The following is a 21,715-nucleotide window of genomic DNA, read 5'->3' on the forward strand; positions in this document are numbered from 1 at the left end:
TCTGGAATTTTCTATGAAAGTAAATTTAAGTAAAATTATGAACTGGAAGCCACAAACAAGCCTACCATTTCATAAAGTAATTATAAAGTCATATCCAAGTGGACACAAGATTGAACATGTTAGCACTTGTCTACAAAATATGCATTTTATGCACTAACAGTGTATCTCAATGATCACCAGCCCAGGCATTGATAATTTTATAAAATTGTTTCCTGGTTTGCCTTTTTACAAGATCCAGAAGTGAAGTTACACTCTGCCTTCTAAAAGATTCTTTACATCTACAGATGACTGGTTTCATCTGAGTATAAAACAGGGAAGGAATTAGCACAACCAAATATCATATTCTATGCAAGATACTAGATGAGAATGAAATTGATTTAGTAGCCATCCAGGAAACTCACGTGGAGACGATTTCCTTAGTGCTACATACAATAAGGTTTATGGTGTAGCCATGTACATTCAGTAACATATAGGAAAAGCCCACACTGTATTTACCAGCACCACGAATAGTATCCACAAAGTCACTGTCAAAATTGGTGAAATAACTACTGTGAATGTCGATAAATCACCAGGAACCATGTGGCCAGCACATGTTCTAAACTCTAATGACAACCATATGGTGTACTTGGGAGACTTCAGCAGTCATCATAGACTATGAAAATACAAATGTAATAATGTAAATGGGAACATGCTGGTTGATTGATCTGAAGAACACAATCTCCATCTTGTTTCTGACACTAAAGATTGGTGTCCATTCCATTCTGGTACCTGGAGAACAGATTACAACCCTGATTTATGTTTTGTTTCCTCTGATGACAATGGCCTGCCATTACCAGCATCAAGGGGCTTACAAAACACTTGTTCGACCTATACTTGAGTATTGCTCATCAGTGTGGGATCCGTTCCAGGTCGGGTTGACAGAGGAGATAGAGAAGATTCAAAGAAGAGCGGCGCATTTCGTCACAGGGTTATTTGGTAAGCTTGATAGTGTTACGAAGATGTTTAGCAAACTCAAGTGGCAGACTCTGCAAGAGAGCCGCTCTGCATCGCGGTGTAGCTTGCTATCCAGGTTTCGAGGGGGTGTGTTTCTGGGTGAGGTATTGAATATATTGCTTCCCCCTACTTATACCTCCCGAGGAGATCACAAATGTAAAATTAGAGAGATTCGAGCACGCACGGAGGCTGTCCAGCAGTCGTTCTTCCCGCGAACCATATGCGACTGGAACAGGAAAGGGAGGTAATTACAATGGCGCATAAAGTGCCCTCCGCCACACACCGTTGGGTGGCTTGCGGAGTATAAATGTGGATAGATGTAGAAGGGAAGTCCTGGACAGCAGCCAACATCATCCAGCACTTCTTGAATTAGGTACAAACATACCTGTCATGAGATAATTTCCCAGACCTAGATGGAACTTTTAAAAAAGCTGACTAGTCTCCAGTTTCTGAAATTTGGACCAATATATATAATGGATCCCCTCAACAAGCACAAACTATAAGAGGTTCATTGGGGCTAAGCTATTCACAACAAAGAAATATATCCCAAGAGGCTTCCGAAAGGAATGTATACCTGGATGGATGAAAAAGTGTGAAACTCAGTACAAACAGTTTTGCGACAACAATGACTGTGAAGTAGGTGACGAACTTCTGTACAGCATAAATGCAGCTCATCATAAGCAACAGAACAAACCAGTTGAGGCCTTAGACTTCCACACCTCAAACAGGGAAGCCTGGTCCATGCTAAGAAAACTTGGAGGTGCCAACCCATGCTACTGCAGGAAGAGGTTGTTACTCCCAAGCAAGTAGCAAATAACATTGTGATCGTCTCTAGAACTCCATAACAACAAATTTGCAAACAGGTAAATAAAGATTGAAGGGAAACAGCTGTCTCATAACAAAAGTCCATATTATGTAGAGATCACTCTTGACAGGTCGCTCAGCTTCAAAGAGCATTTGCTGAAAACTGACACTAAGATAATGATAATGAGCATATGGCATTGGTGGCCGGGAGACCCCTTGCAGGGCGGTTGGCCGCTGCTCCACAAGTTCTTTAACACCACTACAGTGACTTGCGAGTGAATGAGGATGAAATGATGATGAAAGAGACACAACACCCAGTCATCTCGATACAGAGAAAATCCCTGACCCTGCCGGGAATCAAACCCGGGACCCCCGCAAGGACATCTGCTGTTGAACTGGTTTACCCTGTGATAGAATATTGTGCGGCAGCCTGGACCAGCAGTCCATACAGCAGACTCATCTATACAGAGCTCAACCAGACTATGCTCATCACCACAGGAATAATCAGAAATACTTCAATTTTCTGGGTGTCTATTCTCAGTCCTTTAGCTCCCCCTTTTTTGCACTGTGAAGCTGCTCTCAAGCGATCAGAGTTTACAGAAATAGCTGTTGGTCGTTACTACACTGTACACGAGAACTTTCCTGTACTCAGTAAAAACAGATTTTGCTCCTGTGTCCCGCCTCTACATGGTGCAAATTCTCTGATGGACAATGGAACAACAACAGCAGACTGATGGGCAAAAATATGACAGGACAATGCTGCCCCAAAACACCTGAAGGTGCCCTACATGACCGATGGACAGAAATATGGCAGAACAATGCTACCCCAGAACAGGTGAAGGTGGCCATTGCCCTTCATCTCGACCAGATCACAAGGGTTTGAAGAGCATTGTGAGATCTGGTCTGCACTCAATAGATTAAGAACAAATAGAGGAAAATGTGCTGATTCAATGTACAAATTAGGAATAATACCATCTCCCAGAAGGGACTGTGGTGCAGAATGACAAACTGTTCAGCACTTCATACATACATGCCCAAATCAGTCCTTTTCTGGTGATCCGCAGGAGTTCCTCTTAACTTTTTAAGACACTAGTTGTGTGTGTTCAGCCATTAGACATAAGCCTGACAACTTCTGTGCATTGTAAATGTTATCAACTTATAACCATGACTTTCTTTTCTGTGTGTTAAATATCTGTGTATGTTCTGTTAAAGAAAAAAATGTTTTCTGGTGTGATGTGATGCTAGCCATACACTAGATAAATGAAATAACCTCAGTGTAACAATATCCATTGGGTGCTCATCCAGTAGGTCCAGACATACAATAGTAGTTGGTTGTAGGGGGGGGGGGGGGGGGGGGATTTGTCTCCTGTGGTGTCTTCCTTGACTTCTGCCTCTGGCTCCAGCTCTGGACAGCAGACATCTTCCTTATCTCTGTCATGTTTATTATTTGGGGTTGGCTGGGTGTCTTGCTGGCCCTTTGTGCTTTGTCCAGCATAAATATGATAGAATAAAGAAACAATAATATGAAAGGGTACATTACTGCTCACCACATTGAGGATGTGCCGAGTGGCAGACAGGCACACTAAAAAGAAGACTGCTAAATATTATTGGCTATTGGATTTAAAGTCCTTCATCGGATGTAGACAACAAACACACACACACACTGATTTAAGTCTCACACAAACATGGCCACTGTCATCTGTGGGGAGCAAGACTGACGTGAATGCATGTGTGCATTTAATCGATGTCTTGTGAAGTACTTAGTCGAGTAGCTCATAACATCTAGCAGTCTATTTTCATCGTGCCTGTCTGCCACGTAGTGCCTCGTATATGTGGTAGAAATCTGTCCATTTGACACATTGTTGTTTTTCCATCTCCGATTTTCAATTGTTTGACAGAATCAAGAAATGGAAAGATAACAAGGTAACATTGGTATAACGATCCAAGAGCTGATATCAAGATGTAATAATACACATAAGGTGAAAGACAACCATTTATTTCACATTACTATACAGGGTGTATATGACCCGGGAGATACGGGAAAAACCCGGGATATTTTTAGAATTCCGGGAATTTTTCATTGTTTTAGTTTTCAGTTAAATTTTTGTAATTTTGACTGGTAAGAACAGACACTCTAACAAAGGATATTACTGTATCCCGCTACAGCAGAATACTTCAACAATAAAACATAAACGAGAGAAAAAAATGAAAATAACTTAAATTGCAAAGGAAATGCACCATATACAACAACGACACACAGTACTCATGCAAGCGTCTGCCAATTGAAAATATGTCAAATTCTTTAGGAAGACTATGCAGTGCTACATAATAACAAATTGCCTCCATTGAGCATGAAGTCGCAACTGTTTACATTCGATTTGTTTTAGTAGTTACGTGCGGGCTCATGCGCATGCGCAGTTGAGTCACGTTTGAGTTGTAGATTCTCCCGCTTCTGGCGACAGGAATGTCGCTGTTGGCTGTGCAAGCTGACGCAGCAAGCAGCTGGATGCTACCGGGAAAATGTTGTTGTTGTTGTGGTCTTCAGTCCTGAGACTGGTTTGATGCAGCTCTCCATGCTACTCTATCCTGTGCAAGCTTCTTCATCTCCCAGTACATACTGCAGCCTACATCCTTCTGAATCTGCTTAGTGTATTCATCTCTTGGTCTCCCTCTACGATTTTTACCCTCCACGCTGCCCTCCAGTACCAAATTGGTGATCCCTTGATGCCTCAGAACATGTCCTAGCAACCGATCCCTTCTTCCAATCAACTTGTGCCACAAACTCCTCTTCTCCCCAATACTATAAATACCTCCTCATTAGTTATGTCATCTACCCATCTAATCTTCAGCATTCTTCTGTAACACCACATTTCGAAAGCTTCTATTCTCTTCTTGTCTAAACTATTTATCGTCCATGTTTCACTTCCATACATGGCTACACTCCATACAAATACTTTCAGAAACGACTTCCTGACACTTAAATCTATACTGAATGTTAACAAATTTCTCTTCTTCAGAAACGCTTTCCTTGCCATTGCCAGTCTACATTTTATGTGCTCTCTCCTTCGACCATCATCTGTTATTTTGCTCCCCAAATAGTGAAACTCATCTACTATTTTAAGTGTCTCATTTCCTAATCTAATTCCCTCAGCATCACATGATTTAATTCAACTATAATCTATTATCCTCGTTTTGCTTTTGTTGATGTTCATCTTATATCCTCCTTTCGAGACACTGTCCATTCCATTCAACTGCTCTTCCAAGTCCTTTGCTGTCTCTGACAGAATTACAATATCATAGGCAAACCTCGAAGTTTTTATTTCTTCTCCATGGGTTTTAATACCTACTCCGAACTTTTCTTTTGTTTCCTTCACTGCTTGTTCAATATACAGATTGAATAGCATTGGGGAGAGGCTACAACCCTGTCTCACTCCCTTCCCAATCATTGCTTCCCTTGCATGTCCCTCGACTCTTATAACTGCCATCTGGTTTCTGTACAAATTGTAAACAGCCTTTCGCTCCCTGTATTTTACCCCTGCCACCTTCAGAATTTGAAAGAGAGTATTCCAGTCAACATTGTCAAAAGCTTTCTCTAAGTCTACAAATGCTAGAAACATAGGTTTGCCTTTCCTTAATCTTTCTTCTAAGATAAGTCGTAGGGTCAGTATTGCCTCACGTGTTCCAACATTTCTACGGAATCCAAACTGATCTTCCCCGAGGTCGGCTTCTACCAGTTCTTCCATTCGTCTGTAAAGAATTCGTGTTAGTATTTTGCAGCTGTGACTTATTAAACTGATAGTTCGCTAATTTTCACATCTGTCAACACCTGCTTTCTTTGGAATTGCAATTATTATATTCTTCTTGAAGTCTGAGGGAATTTCGCCTGTCTCATTCATCTTGCTCACCAGATGGTAGAGTTTTATTAGGCCTGGCTCTCCCAAGGCTGTCAGTAGTTCTAATCGAATGTTGTCTACTCCCGGGGCCTTGTTTCAACTTAGGTCTTTCAGTGCTCTGTCAAACTCTTCACGCAGTACCATATCTTCCATTTAATCTTCATCTACCTGCTCTTCCATTTCCATAATATTGTTCTCAAGAACATCGCCCCTGTATAGACCCTCTATATACTCCTTCCACCTTTCTGCTTTCCCTTCTTTGCTTAGAACTGGGTTTCCATCTGAGCTCCTGATATTCATACAAGTGGTTCTCTTTTCTCCAGAGGTCTCTTTAATTTTCCTGTAGGCAGTATCTATCATACCACTAGTGAGATAATCCTGTACATCGTTACATTTGTCCTCTAGCCATCCCTGCTTAGCCATTTTGCACTTCCTGTTGATATCATTTTTGAGACGTTTTTATTCCTTTTTGCCCCTTTCTTCTTCTACTGTATTTGTTTCCCCATTCCTGTCAATTGCTCCCTTATGCTCTCCCTGAAACTCTGTACAACCTCTGGTTCTTTCAGTTTATCCAGGTCCCATCTCCTTAAATTCCCACCTTTTCACAGTTTCTTCAGATTTAATCTACAGTTCATAACCAATAGATTGTGGTCAGAGTCCACATCTGCCCCTGGAAAAGTCTTACAATTTAAAACCTGGTTCCTAAATCTTTGTCTTACCATTATATAATCTATCTGAAACCTTTTAGTATCTCCAGGTTTCTTCCATGTATACAACCTTCTTTCATGATTCTTGAACCAAGTGTTAGCTATGATTAAGTTATGCTCTGTGCAAAATTCTACCAGGCGGCTTCCTCTTTCATTTCTTAGCCCCAATCCATATTCACCTACTACGTTTCCTTCTCTTCCTTTTCCTACTGTCGAATTCCAGTCACCTGTGACTATTAAATTTTCGTCTCCCTTCACTACCTGAATAATTTCTTTTATCTCATCATACATTTCATCAATTTCTTCATCATCTGCAGAGCTAGTTGGCATATAAACTTGTACTACTGTAGTAGTGTCTGTCTTGGCCACAATAATGCGTTCACTATGCTGTTTGTAGTAGCTTACCCACACTCCTATTTTTTTATTCATTTGAAACCTACTCCTGCATTACCCTATTTGATTTTGTATTTATAACCCTGTATACACCTGACCAAAAGTCTTGTTCCTCCTGCCACCGAACTTAACTAATTCCCACTATATCTAACTTTAACCTATCCATTTCCCTTTTTAAATTTTCTAACCTACCTGCCCGATTAAGGGATCTGACATTCCACGCTCCGATCCGTAGAACGACAGTTTTCTTTCTCCTGATAATGTCGTCCTCTTGAGTAGTCCCCGCCTGGAGATCCGAAGGGGGGACTATTTTACCCCCAGAATATTTTACCCAAGAGGACGCCATCGTCATTTAATCATACAGTAAAGCTGCATGCCCTAGGGAAAAATTACGGCCGTAGTTTTCCCTTGCTTTCAGCCGTTCGCAGTACCACATCAGCAAGGCTGTTTTGGTTGGTGTTACAGGGCCAGATCAGTCAATCATCCAGACTTTTGCCCCCTGCAACTACTGAAGAGGCTTCTGCCCCTCTTCAGGAACCACGCGTTTGTCTGGCCTCTCAACAGATACCCCTCCATTGTGGTTGCACCTACGGTACGGCTATCTGTATCGTTGAGGCACGCAAGCCTCCCCACCAACGGCAAGGTCCATGGTTCATGGGGGGGGTACTGGGTAAAGGGGCCACCAAATTCGTATTCTCGAGGGGAAAAAAATTTGTTTCACAAAGCACCTAGCATCCTGCGCACGTTTGCCTATTGATTATTCATATGATTTTGAAAAGCTTGCCTGATGGTTTTTGAACATTTCTGAACACATTTTAAGTTGATTTCTGAATGAATCATAAGTTGTCTTTTGAATGCATGCATAGCGTACGTCATGCCTCTGTCAGGAGAATCCTCGTCACATCTAGAAATAAACTTTCCGCAGACAAAAGGGGACAGGACTATAGCTGAGGGAGTAAAGCCGAACGGATGAATGCCAATCGCTGTCTGATTATGTGGTTGATTGGGTTTGCGAATGATCAGAATTGTTATAATTACTAGCGAAATCCATAGATTCAGACTACCAGAATGGAAATAAACGACTGACAAGAATAACAGGTGAGAAAGATTACGTATTATCTTCTCAGTGTATCCAAGAAAATGAAATTTTGACAGAAAATTTTTGGCCAGATCGCTACACTAGTAAGGACTTGTAGTACAGTCCCCGGCTAGCAGACGCGTAAGTTCTACTCTGGAAGTAACGCGGAAATGTGTTGTTCGAACACGCAATAACGCCTAACCGGAAAATAATCGCGGGATTACTAAACCTCTGATTCTGGCAGGGTTAGTGAAGTTAATCGGCGAACACATTTTGACAATGGCAGCAATAGCTACAGAATTGGTAATGACAAGATTGTTTGTTAGAACAAGGAAGGAGAAGAAACGGGGACATTACACAAATTATGGAAGAATAAGACGATTCTAAATTTATATAAAAATTTCGTAGTACTACTTTTCAATCACATGCTTGAGAAGCTGGTGCGTATGAATGAAATGTGAAACTATTTCCTAACATAAAGCTTTTTGCTTGTAGTAGGCCTAATAGGCATTTGATATTGGTACTTCGTGGATTATATTCTGTCGTGTTATAAAAATGGCCATTTGTGCCAAAACAGTCTCATTTATTTGGTGTGTTACAAAATTGCTGCCATATTAGAAAGGCCTATTTTGTTTTATCTAGCAGACAGTGACAAAATAGACGTAATCAGATCGAGAAACCACACCAGTCTTGGGTATTAACAGCTTTTTCAGTATTAGATAACGACATTTCGATTTTTCATGTTTGACGAACTTTGATGAGGTAATAGATTCTTTCGCAGAAAGGAAAGCATGCCGTGTAAAGCTGTAGCAAGATTAGGGAGAAAAAAATGCTAGGAGCTAAGGTTTGAAGAAATGTGTAATTTCTTGCTTATCTCTTGTCAGTATTGGTTTTATATATCCTATATTTAATTGTATGTCACACAGAACAGCAAGTTATTAACTAATAGGAAATAAAGAGTTCATATTTTCCGAAGAGTTCTTGTTCTCTCGATTACAGATAATCCCATCTGCTATTAATTGCGAGATTTTTTTAAAGAGAGGCAGGCTCTCAAACCGGCCGACTGGGAGCAGGACATTTCAATTTCCACTCTCCTGTATATAGTTTGCGGTAGAAAAATGCTTTATGAAGAGGCGTGGGACTGTACTTTGGCATACTTAAGACCAAATAATATGTCTTACATTTCCTCGAATACATATGTTGTATGTTTCAGACTTTTCAGAAAGATGTGCACTTCAAGATGAACATATTTTGAAAATTCGATTTTTTTTTTTTAATTTTTTTTTTTTTATGACCCGGTTCGCAAATGTAGATCCGGGGCTGATGCGCAGAGCAGTGTGAGCTATAGTGGGTAGTCTCCACATGACCCATGTTTACATTTAGTGATTTTGCTGTAGTGATTTTGCTGTTTCCTCTTCGTTTACTCTCACGTCAAATGAAAACAAAACGGATATCTGTGGCCGGGAGCTATTAAAACACATTCACATAAATACGGAATGCTGAAACAAGTCATTAGTTTCAGCTTTTATTTTATTTCCACCTTTCTGACAGTCAAGCATTAATCGCCTTGCGGAACAATGAAGTTATTTTTGTATGTTTGCTAAAGAAATTTGACTTTTGATAACCTTTTCCGCAGAGGCAGTCAATTTATTTGAAACGAAATGTTTAATTCCACAGTACTGGCTAGTTTCAACTGTTCACTGCATTTTGAGTGCACGTTTTCATTTTCTAGCACGTATGGCATTATGCCATAATTAAGAACCAAACATGATATAATGCAGTACTGGTGGTCCAAGAAAATTTACATCCCGAAAACCACACTGAAAAGCTTAATATCAGGTCGAGATCTACTTCATTGGGAATCTGGACATACAAAATGTTCAAATGTGTGTGAAATCTTATGGGACTTAACTGATAAGGTCATCAGTCCCTAAGCTTACACACTACTTAACCTAAATTATCCTAAGGACAAACACACACGCCCTTGCCCGAAGGAGGACTTGAACCTCCGCCGGGATCAGCCACACAGTCCATGACTGCAGCCTCTAGACCGCTCGGCTAATCCCGCGCGGCCTGGACATACAAATGTGCCCTTTAAGTATGCACTTGAAATGCGCACATTTTAATGTGGTTCACAAAATACCGATGCTCTTGCAGTATCCTCTGATGTCTTGTTTCTTTTGTGACATAATATATGATATTTCAATGTTTTACACGTACGTACATACGAGCTTCCTACGTCATGATAGCTACCCAAGCGCGGTGCCGCCTGTTATCTGCGCTCTCTGGCAACTGCTGGAACGAACCTATTTCTAACAGGTCGCGGGAAAATATTACGAATAGTGGTTTGAAAAGCGTTACTTTCAAAGTAAATATCCTTTTACGTAAGTTGAACTATGTGCAAGAATGTACCATGAATTTATTAGGTCACAGAGCGTTTGACTCTCATTTAAAAATCAACTCTTTGATGCCTAGCCAGTTAGAAGAATATCGAACTCTGAAGATCAGACATTTACGTCATTATTAAAAATTTTACTGGCACATTTATGTGATGTATCTTGAAGTGTAACACGCGCAAAATAGATCAACAGTATATGCGAAAGCTTAGCTTCTCTTGCAGCTTAAGACCAATATTATTTGTGAAAGCTTTTCTTTTTTTGTAGCAACACTATGTATATTAATTTAAACTATTAGCTTTCCCTGTTTGTGTGTTCATGCTACGTAACAGTGATATTGCTGAAACTTCCTGGCAGATTAAAACTGTGTGCCCGACCGAGACTCGAACTCGGGACCTTTGCCTTTCGCGGGCAAGCGCTCTACCAACTGAGCTACCGAAGCACGACTCACGCCCGGTACTCACAGCTTTACTTCTGCCAGTATCTCGTCTCCTACCTTCCAAACTTTACAGAAGCTCTCCTGCGAACCTTGCAGAACTAGCACTCCTGAAAGAAAGGATATAGCGGAGACATGGCTTAGCCACAGCCTGGGGGATGTTTCCAGAATGAGATTTTCACTCTGCAGCGGAGTGTGCGCTGATATGAAACTTCCTGGCAGATTAAAACTGTGTGCCCGACCGAGACTCGAACTCGGGACCTTTGCCTTTCGCGGGCAAGCGCTCTACCAACTGAGCTACCGAAGCACGACTCACGCCCGGTACTCACAGCTTTACTTCTGCCAGTATCTCGTCTCCTACCTTCCAAACTTTACAGAAGCTCTCCTGCGAACCTTGCAGAACTAGCACTCCTGAAAGAAAGGATATAGCGGAGACATGGCTTAGCCACAGCCTGGGGGATGTTTCCAGAATGAGATTTTCACTCTGCAGCGGAGTGTGCGCTGATATGAAACTTCCTGGCAGATTAAAACTGTGTGCCCGACCGAGACTCGAACTCGGGACCTTTGCCTTTCGCGGGCAAGCGCTCTACCAACTGAGCTACCGAAGCACGACTCACGCCCGGTACTCACAGCTTTACTTCTGCCAGTATCTCGTCTCCTACCTTCCAAACTTTACAGAAGCTCTCCTGCGAACCTTGCAGAACTAGCACTCCTGAAAGAAAGGATATAGCGGAGACATGGCTTAGCCACAGCCTGGGGGATGTTTCCAGAATGAGATTTTCACTCTGCAGCGGAGTGTGCGCTGATATGAAACTTCCTGGCAGATTAAAACTGTGTGCCCGACCGAGACTCGAACTCGGGACCTTTGCCTTTCGCGGGCAAGCGCTCTACCAACTGAGCTACCGAAGCACGACTCACGCCCGGTACTCACAGCTTTACTTCTGCCAGTATCTCGTCTCCTACCTTCCAAACTTTACAGAAGCTCTCCTGCGAACCTTGCAGAACTAGCACTCCTGAAAGAAAGGATATAGCGGAGACATGGCTTAGCCACAGCCTGGGGGATGTTTCTAGAATGAGATTTTCACTCTGCAGCGGAGTGTGCGCTGATATGAAACTTCCTGGCAGATTAAAACTGTGTGCCCGACCGAGACTCGAACTCGGGACCTTTGCCTTTCGCGGGCAAGCGCTCTACCAACTGAGCTACCGAAGCACGACTCACGCCCGGTACTCACAGCTTTACTTCTGCCAGTATCTCGTCTCCTACCTTCCAAACTTTACAGAAGCTCTCCTGCGAACCTTGCAGAACTAGCACTCCTGAAAGAAAGGATATAGCGGAGACATGGCTTAGCCACAGCCTGGGGGATGTTTCCAGAATGAGATTTTCACTCTGCAGCGGAGTGTGCGCTGATATGAAACTTCCTGGCAGATTAAAACTGTGTGCCCGACCGAGACTCGAACTCGGGACCTTTGCCTTTCGCGGGCAAGCGCTCTACCAACTGAGCTACCGAAGCACGACTCACGCCCGGTACTCACAGCTTTACTTCTGCCAGTATCTCGTCTCCTACCTTCCAAACTTTACAGAAGCTCTCCTGCGAACCTTGCAGAACTAGCACTCCTGAAAGAAAGGATATAGCGGAGACATGGCTTAGCCACAGCCTGGGGGATGTTTCCAGAATGAGATTTTCACTCTGCAGCGGAGTGTGCGCTGATATGAAACTTCCTGGCAGATTAAAACTGTGTGCCCGACCGAGACTCGAACTCGGGACCTTTGCCTTTCGCGGGCAAGCGCTCTACCAACTGAGCTACCGAAGCACGACTCACGCCCGGTACTCACAGCTTTACTTCTGCCAGTATCTCGTCTCCTACCTTCCAAACTTTACAGACGCTCTCCTGCGAACCTTGCAGAACTAGCACTCCTGAAAGAAAGGATATAGCGGAGACATGGCTTAGCCACAGCCTGGGGGATGTTTCCAGAATGAGATTTTCACTCTGCAGCGGAGTGTGCGCTGATATGAAACTTCCTGGCAGATTAAAACTGTGTGCCCGACCGAGACTCGAACTCGGGACCTTTGCCTTTCGCGGGCAAGCGCTCTACCAACTGAGCTACCGAAGCACGACTCACGCCCGGTACTCACAGCTTTACTTTTGCCAGTATCTCGTCTCCTACCTTCCAAACTTTACAGAAGCTCTCCTGCGAACCTTGCAGAACTAGCACTCCTGAAAGAAAGGATATAGCGGAGACATGGCTTAGCCACAGCCTGGGGGATGTTTCCAGAATGAGATTTTCACTCTGCAGCGGAGTGTGCGCTGATATGAAACTTCCTGGCAGATTAAAACTGTGTGCCCGACCGAGACTCGAACTCGGGACCTTTGCCTTTCGCGGGCAAGCGCTCTACCAACTGAGCTACCGAAGCACGACTCACGCCCGGTACTCACAGCTTTACTTCTGCCAGTATCTCGTCTCCTACCTTCCAAACTTTACAGAAGCTCTCCTGCGAACCTTGCAGAACTAGCACTCCTGAAAGAAAGGATATAGCGGAGACATGGCTTAGCCACAGCCTGGGGGATGTTTCCAGAATGAGATTTTCACTCTGCAGCGGAGTGTGCGCTGATATGAAACTTCCTGGCAGATTAAAACTGTGTGCCCGACCGAGACTCGAACTCGGGACCTTTGCCTTTCGCGGGCAAGCGCTCTACCAACTGAGCTACCGAAGCAAGACTCACGCCCGGTACTCACAGCTTTACTTCTGCCAGTATCTCGTCTCCTACCTTCCAAACTTTACAGAAGCTCTCCTGCGAACCTTGCAGAACTAGCACTCCTGAAAGAAAGGATATAGCGGAGACATGGCTTAGCCACAGCCTGGGGGATGTTTCCAGAATGAGATTTTCACTCTGCAGCGGAGTGTGCGCTGATATGAAACTTCCTGGCAGATTAAAACTGTGTGCCCGACCGAGACTCGAACTCGGGACCTTTGCCTTTCGCGGGCAAGCGCTCTACCAACTGAGCTACCGAAGCACGACTCACGCCCGGTACTCACAGCTTTACTTCTGCCAGTATCTCGTCTCCTACCTTCCAAACTTTACAGAAGCTCTCCTGCGAACCTTGCAGAACTAGCACTCCTGAAAGAAAGGATATAGCGGAGACATGGCTTAGCCACAGCCTGGGGGATGTTTCCAGAATGAGATTTTCACTCTGCAGCGGAGTGTGCGCTGATATGAAACTTCCTGGCAGATTAAAACTGTGTGCCCGACCGAGACTCGAACTCGGGACCTTTGCCTTTCGCGGGCAAGCGCTCTACCAACTGAGCTACCGAAGCACGACTCACGCCCGGTACTCACAGCTTTACTTCTGCCAGTATCTCGTCTCCTACCTTCCAAACTTTACAGAAGCTCTCCTGCGAACCTTGCAGAACTAGCACTCCTGAAAGAAAGGATATAGCGGAGACATGGCTTAGCCACAGCCTGGGGGATGTTTCCAGAATGAGATTTTCACTCTGCAGCGGAGTGTGCGCTGATATGAAACTTCCTGGCAGATTAAAACTGTGTGCCCGACCGAGACTCGAACTCGGGACCTTTGCCTTTCGCGGGCAAGCGCTCTACCAACTGAGCTACCGAAGCACGACTCACGCCCGGTACTCACAGCTTTACTTCTGCCAGTGCTTGCCCGCGAAAGGCAAAGGTCCCGAGTTCGAGTCTCGGTCGGGCACACAGTTTTAATCTGCCAGGAAGTTTCATATCAGCGCACACTCCGCTGCAGAGTGAAAATCTCATTCTGGAAACATCCCCCAGGCTGTGGCTAAGCCATGTCTCCGCTATATCCTTTCTTTCAGGAGTGCTAGTTCTGCAAGGTTCGCAGGAGAGCTTCTGTAAAGTTTGGAAGGTAGGAGACGAGATACTGGCAGAAGTAAAGCTGTGAGTACCGGGCGTGAGTCGTGCTTCGGTAGCTCAGTTGGTAGAGCGCTTGCCCGCGAAAGGCAAAGGTCCCGAGTTCGAGTCTCGGTCGGGCACACAGTTTTAATCTGCCAGGAAGTTTCATATCAGCGCACACTCCGCTGCAGAGTGAAAATCTCATTCTGGAAACATCCCCCAGGCTGTGGCTAAGCCATGTCTCCGCTATATCCTTTCTTTCAGGAGTGCTAGTTCTGCAAGGTTCGCAGGAGAGCTTCTGTAAAGTTTGGAAGGTAGGAGACGAGATACTGGCAGAAGTAAAGCTGTGAGTACCGGGCGTGAGTCGTGCTTCGGTAGCTCAGTTGGTAGAGCGCTTGCCCGCGAAAGGCAAAGGTCCCGAGTTCGAGTCTCGGTCGGGCACACAGTTTTAATCTGCCAGGAAGTTTCATATCAGCGCACACTCCGCTGCAGAGTGAAAATCTCATTCTGGAAACATCCCCCAGGCTGTGGCTAAGCCATGTCTCCGCTATATCCTTTCTTTCAGGAGTGCTAGTTCTGCAAGGTTCGCAGGAGAGCTTCTGTAAAGTTTGGAAGGTAGGAGACGAGATACTGGCAGAAGTAAAGCTGTGAGTACCGGGCGTGAGTCGTGCTTCGGTAGCTCAGTTGGTAGAGCGCTTGCCCGCGAAAGGCAAAGGTCCCGAGTTCGAGTCTCGGTCGGGCACACAGTTTTAATCTGCCAGGAAGTTTCATATCAGCGCACACTCCGCTGCAGAGTGAAAATCTCATTCTGGAAACATCCCCCAGGCTGTGGCTAAGCCATGTCTCCGCTATATCCTTTCTTTCAGGAGTGCTAGTTCTGCAAGGTTCGCAGGAGAGCTTCTGTAAAGTTTGGAAGGTAGGAGACGAGATACTGGCAGAAGTAAAGCTGTGAGTACCGGGCGTGAGTCGTGCTTCGGTAGCTCAGTTGGTAGAGCGCTTGCCCGCGAAAGGCAAAGGTCCCGAGTTCGAGTCTCGGTCGGGCACACAGTTTTAATCTGCCAGGAAGTTTCATATCAGCGCACACTCCGCTGCAGAGTGAAAATCTCATTCTGGAAACATCCCCCAGGCTGTGGCTAAGTCATGTCTCCGCTATATCCTTTCTTTCAGGAGTGCTAGTTCTGCAAGGTTCGCAGGAGAGCTTCTGTAAAGTTTGGAAGGTAGGAGACGAGATACTGGCAGAAGTAAAGCTGTGAGTACCGGGCGTGAGTCGTGCTTCGGTAGCTCAGTTGGTAGAGCGCTTGCCCGCGAAAGGCAAAGGTCCCGAGTTCGAGTCTCGGTCGGGCACACAGTTTTAATCTGCCAGGAAGTTTCATATCAGCGCACACTCCGCTGCAGAGTGAAAATCTCATTCTGGAGTGATATTGCTGTTGGCTGACTACATCACTTGTCCTATGCTCTGAATATCTAAATCTTTATTTCGATGATTCAGAAAGTAACATGCGGTGTTTGGTGGAATTCCAATGTATGCTTTCGTAATATGAAATACGCCGCGTACATGTTGCTGCACATCAAAGATATTTCCAAAGCATGTCTTTTCCCCTGAGTTTCGTTTTCTAAAGTGCCGGGAAATTGCACGCCCGTGTATAAAACCATAACCATACAAAGGATTGATAAGGGAAAATATACTGTCATCCGTGAGAAAGTGTATTTTTAACTGGGAAATCCTGGAAAAATCCGGGATTTTTTTTTTTCGTTGTCCACGTATACACCCTGCTATAACTAAATGCAAGAAAGTGATTATTATAAAGCAAGAAGATGTGTGGTATATAATGGCAGGTAGCACATATGGGAACCAGCATCACGTGTTTTGAAGAAGCAGAGCATGAGACTGTATTGGTAAAATGAATATACTGCAAACTGATACTTAGATTCAGTTGATAGTTTTCATTTAGATTTACTGTGATTTTCGTAAGATATCCGGTTTTTGTAGTGGAATATGTTTTTTGTTGTGTAATGAATGTAATTTTTCTCTACTTAGTCTTACTTATGTGACTGTAGTAGCAATTGTAATTTTGCTCCTAGTTAGCAAAGAATAAATACATCAGACATAAATAAAAAATGAATGAGTGAATAGCTTTAATATTTATCATGTCTGAATTCCTGTTTTGAATGTATATAAAAGTCCTTCCAGTCCAAGGAAATAAAAGCAACTAAATAAATTACAACCATAAATAATCGTTTCATGTTTTTTTTTACAATTTTGTTGATTAATTCATAAAATATGTATGCAAGCTTCGTTTTTTAGCCCCATTGGCTGCTCAGGTTACAGGTTAGGCAGATGCCAGGTAAAGGAGGATGTTACTTCAGCTGAAAACGTAAACTATAGTCTGCCTGCTGCTGTACTCTCACCCACAAAGACTTCATAAAAACAGTTACAAAAAATTAATATAGACAAGAACAAAAAATTGGCAAAACCTGCATGTGCATTTAACATTAATTGCAGTTTTTTTCTTTCTTGGCATTTTACTAACACAAAATATTTTGTGCCAACTGTGCATTTTGGAGGATGATGCAGTATATTATTCCTCCAGTGATTTCACTGTAAATTGTAAAGAGAGATTTTATTCCTTGCATTGGTATGTGTGCAAGGGAGAGAGCAGCAATCATCACATTATGAAAAACGCTAACAAAAGTTTAAAATTTCTATTTCAATTCATTTTTTAATCATTGAATGTGCCTCATTTAGTGAATGTTACGGTTACTCTCTATGAAATATTTTCAATTGTTTCTTCATCTTAGGGTATGTATGTATTCTACAGATCAATACTTAAATTTATCCCAGTTTTAGTTGAATAGTAGCAGGAGCATAAATTACAGCTATGCTTAAATAAATAATTTAAGGAGCTAAGGTAGCAACTCACCATGTAAAAGAAGTGGTGCTGATTTGTCGATACACATAAACAAGACTAAGTTCTTCGCTAGCTTTTGAATGAATTATTTTCCGGACTATAGATTCCCCCCCACCTCTCTCTCTCTCTCTCTCTCTCTCTCTCTCTCTCTCTCTCTCTCTCTCTCTAAGTTCTCCACCATGTTATTGTGTCTTGCTACAGCTAAGCATCTCCAATAATCTTAAATTCTTTTCGTTCTGTCATTAATTTTGATTACTGTGTATAACTTGGTATTGTGTTACCCTTCTTTTTTCTGTTAGTGGACAAATGTTTCAGTCCATTTTCTTGTATAACTATTTCAAGTTTCTGGATGAGATTTTGTGTATTCATTGTATCATTCATTCTGAATTACTCTACTTTTTATTATTTCAAATGGATAATGAATACTTAATTGAGACAACTGGGATAATTTGTGTCTCTCATATTTCAAACAGTTTTCTAATTATTTGCGCATTTTAATGTGCGATAGATACATGTTTTCCTACTGTGACGAGTGTAAGTAAAAATAACGCTGTATTGACAGTAAGATGCTCCCTGTCCTATATTATGTAGACAAAGTGTACAAACCAGTCACTTTGCAGTTGGTAATATGGTAATTTTGTCTTGCATTATTACTTTTGATACCGGGGGAAAAAAGTAATGTCAGAGGAATTAAAAATGTTTGCAGTACTCAACAAAATAACATATTTACTGTTGAAATAAAATTGCAGCGGCTGTAACACAGAAGTGTTCCGCAACTGCTAATATTTTCAAAGAGATTAGAGAAGCTGTTCAAGGAGAGCACAGCACTGAATTATATTGCAGAACATGTGAATGAAGAAAAACTGCCATGATCAGAAATTTGAAAATTCCAATCAGCAGTAAAACAAAGGACATTAGTTGAACTTTCAAAATGATAAAATCCTATTGTAACTAAGAAGGACGCTAATGCAGAGTTCCTGTCATTCATTTCTGTAAATAAGCAAGTGAAATAAGAACGTGTGCTAAGACAAAGTATAAAATAAGATTGTGCTTTCCATTAACTACAAAATAAATATCTACATTTATACTCTGCACGCCACCAAACGGTGTGTGGCGGAGGGCACTTTACGTGCCACTGTCATTACCTCCCAATCCTGTTCCAGTCACGTATGGTTTGCGAGAAGAATGACTGCTGGAAAGCCTCCGTGCACGCTCGAATCTCTCTAATTTTACATTCGTGATCTCCTCGGGAGGTATAAGTAGGGGGAAGCAATATATTCGATACCTCATCCAGAAACGCACCCTCTCGAAACCTGGACAGCAAGCTACACCGCGATGCAGAGCGCCTCTCTTGCAGAGTCTGCCACGTGAGTTTGCTAAACATCTCTGTAACGCTATCACGGTTACCAAATAACCCTGTGACGAAACGCGCCGCTCTTCTTTGGATCTTCTCCATCTCCTCCGTCAACCCGATCTGGTACGGATCCCACACTGATGAGCAATACTCAAGTACAGGTCGAACGAGTGTTTTGTAAGCCACCTCCTTTGTTGATGGACTACATTTTCTAAGCACTCTCCCAATGAACCTCAACCTTGTACCCGCCTTACCAACAATTAATTTCATATGATCATTCCCCTTCAAATTGTTCCGCATGCATACTCCCAGATATTTTACAGAAGTAACTGCTACGAGTGTTTGTTCCGCTGTCATATAATCATACAATAAAGGACCCTTCTTTCTGTGTATTCGCAATACATTACATTTGTCTATGTTAAGGGTCAGTTGCCACTCCCTGCACCAAGTGCCTATCCGCTGCAGATCTTCCTGCATTTCGCTACAATTTTCTAATGCTGCAAGTTCTCTGTATACTACAGCATCATCCGCGAAAAGCCACATGGAACTATCTACTAGGTCGTTTATATATATTGTGAAAAGCAATGGTCCCATAACACTCCCCTGTGGCACGCCAGAGGTTACTTTAACGTCTCTAGACGTCCCTCCATTGAGAACAACTTGCTGTGTTCTGTTTGTTAAAAACTCTTCAATCCAGCCACACAGCTGGTCTGATATTCCGTAGGCTCTTACTTTGTTTATCAGGCGACAGTGCGGAACTGTATCGAACGCCTTCCGGAAGTCAAGGAAAATAGCATGTACCTGGGAGCCTACATCTAATATTTTCTGGGTCTCATGAACAAATAAAGCGAGTTGGGTCTCACATGATCGCTGTTTCCGGAATCCATGTTGATTCCTACAGAGTAGATTCTGGGTTTCCAAAAATTACATGATACTCGAGCAAACAACATGTTCTAAAATTCTACAACAGATCGACGTCAGAGATGTAGGTCTATAGTTTTGCACATCTGCTGGACGACCCTTCTTGAAGACTGGGACTACCTGTGCTCTTTTCCAATCATTTGGAACCTTCCGTTCCTCTAGAGACTTGCGGTACACAGCTGTTAGAAGGGGGGCAAGTTCTTTCGCGTACTCTGTGTAGAATCGAATTGGTATCCCGTCAGGTCCAGTGGACTTTCCTCTGTTGAGTGATTGCAGTTGCTTTTCTATTCCTTGGACACTTATTTCGATGTCAGCCATTTTTTCGTTTGTGCGAGGATTTAGAGAAGGAACTGCAGTGCGGTCTTCCTCTGTGAAACAGCTTTGGAAAAAGGTGTTTAGTATTTCAGCTTTACGTGTGTCATCCTCTGTTTCAATGCCATCATCATCCCCGAGTGTCTGGATATGCTGTTTCGAGCCACTTACTGATTTAATGTAAGACCAGAACTTCCTAGGATTATCTGTCAAGTCGGTACATAGAATTTTACTTTCAAATTCACTGAACGCTTCACACATAGCCCTCCTTACGCTAACTTTGACATCGTTTAGCTTCTGTTTGTCTGAGAGGTTTTGGCTGCATTTAAACTTGCAGTGAAGCTGTCTTTGCTTTCGCAGTAGTTTCCTAACTTTGTTGTTGAACCACGGTGGGTTTTTCCCATCCCTCACAGTTTTACTCGGCACATACCTGTCTTAAAACGCATTTTATGATTGCCTCAAACTTTTTCCATGAACACTCAACATTGTCAGTGTCGGAACAGAAATTTTCGTTTTGAACTGTTAGATAGTCTGAAATCTGCCTTCTATTACTCTTACTAAACAGATAAACCTTCCTCCCTTTTTTTATATTCCTATTTACTTCCATATTCAGGGATGCTGCAACGGCCTTATGATCTCTGATTCCCTGTTCTGCACTTACAGAGTCGAAAAGTTCGAGTCTGTTTGTTATCAGTAGGTCCAAGATGCTATCTCCACGAGTTGGTTCTCTGTTTAATTGCTCGAGGTAATTTTCGGATAGTGCACTCAGTATAATGTCACTCGATGCTCTGTCCATACCACCCGTCATAAACATCTGAGTGTCCCAGTCTATATCTGGTAAATTGAAATCTCCACCTAAGACTATAATATGCTGAGAAAATTTATGTGAAATGTATTCCAAATTTTCTCTCAGTTGTTCTGCCACTAATGCTGCTGAGTCGGGAGGTCGGTAAAAGGAGCGAATTATTAACCTAGCTCGGTTGTTGAGTGTTACCTCCACCCATAATAATTCACAGGAACTATCCACTTCTACTTCACTGCAGCATAAACTACCACTAACAGCGACAAACACGCCACCACCAGTTGCATGCAATCTATCCTTTCTAAACACCGTCTGTGCCTTTGTAAAAATATTGGCAGAATTTATCTCTGGCTTGAGCCAGCTTTCCGTACCTATAACGATTTCAGCTTCGGTGCTTTCTATCAGCGCTTGAAGTTCCGGTACTTTATCAATTCAGCTTCGACAGTTTACAATTACAATACCGATTGCTGCTTGGCCCCCGCACGTCCTGCCTTTGCCCCGCACCCTTTGAGGCTGTTGCCCTTTCTGTATACAATTGTATAATCAGTTATAGCCTTCCTTGAAAAGCATAAAATTTTAGACCAGACCAGTAACGTTATTCTAATTGGTTTTAGCTTTTTTATTAATCCGCTATACTTCTCAGCAGTCTATATTACCAGATATCTTCCTTGAACAGTGCAAAGCTAAAAGGTTTTTCTTTTCCAAGCAACATAAAACATCATAAAGTCTCTGTGATGTTAATTTTAAGCCGGCCGCGGTGGTCTCGCGGTTCTAGGCGCGCAGTCCGGAACCGTGCGACTGCTACGGTCGCAGGTTCGAATCCTGCCTCGGGCATGGATGTGTGTGATGT

At 43.0% G+C, this 21,715-nt stretch overlaps 1 protein-coding gene across 2 annotated transcripts in view; it reads left to right on the forward strand.

Annotated features, from left to right (window-relative positions):
* The window catches only part of LOC126259948 (uncharacterized), a 279,616-nt gene that overhangs the window by 180,006 nt on the left and 77,895 nt on the right, over window positions 1-21,715 (forward strand). The gene's annotated exons all lie outside the window — the stretch shown is intronic.

The sequence above is a fragment of the Schistocerca nitens genome, chromosome 5, assembly GCF_023898315.1.
Source record: "Schistocerca nitens isolate TAMUIC-IGC-003100 chromosome 5, iqSchNite1.1, whole genome shotgun sequence".
NCBI lineage: Eukaryota > Metazoa > Arthropoda > Insecta > Orthoptera > Acrididae > Schistocerca > Schistocerca nitens.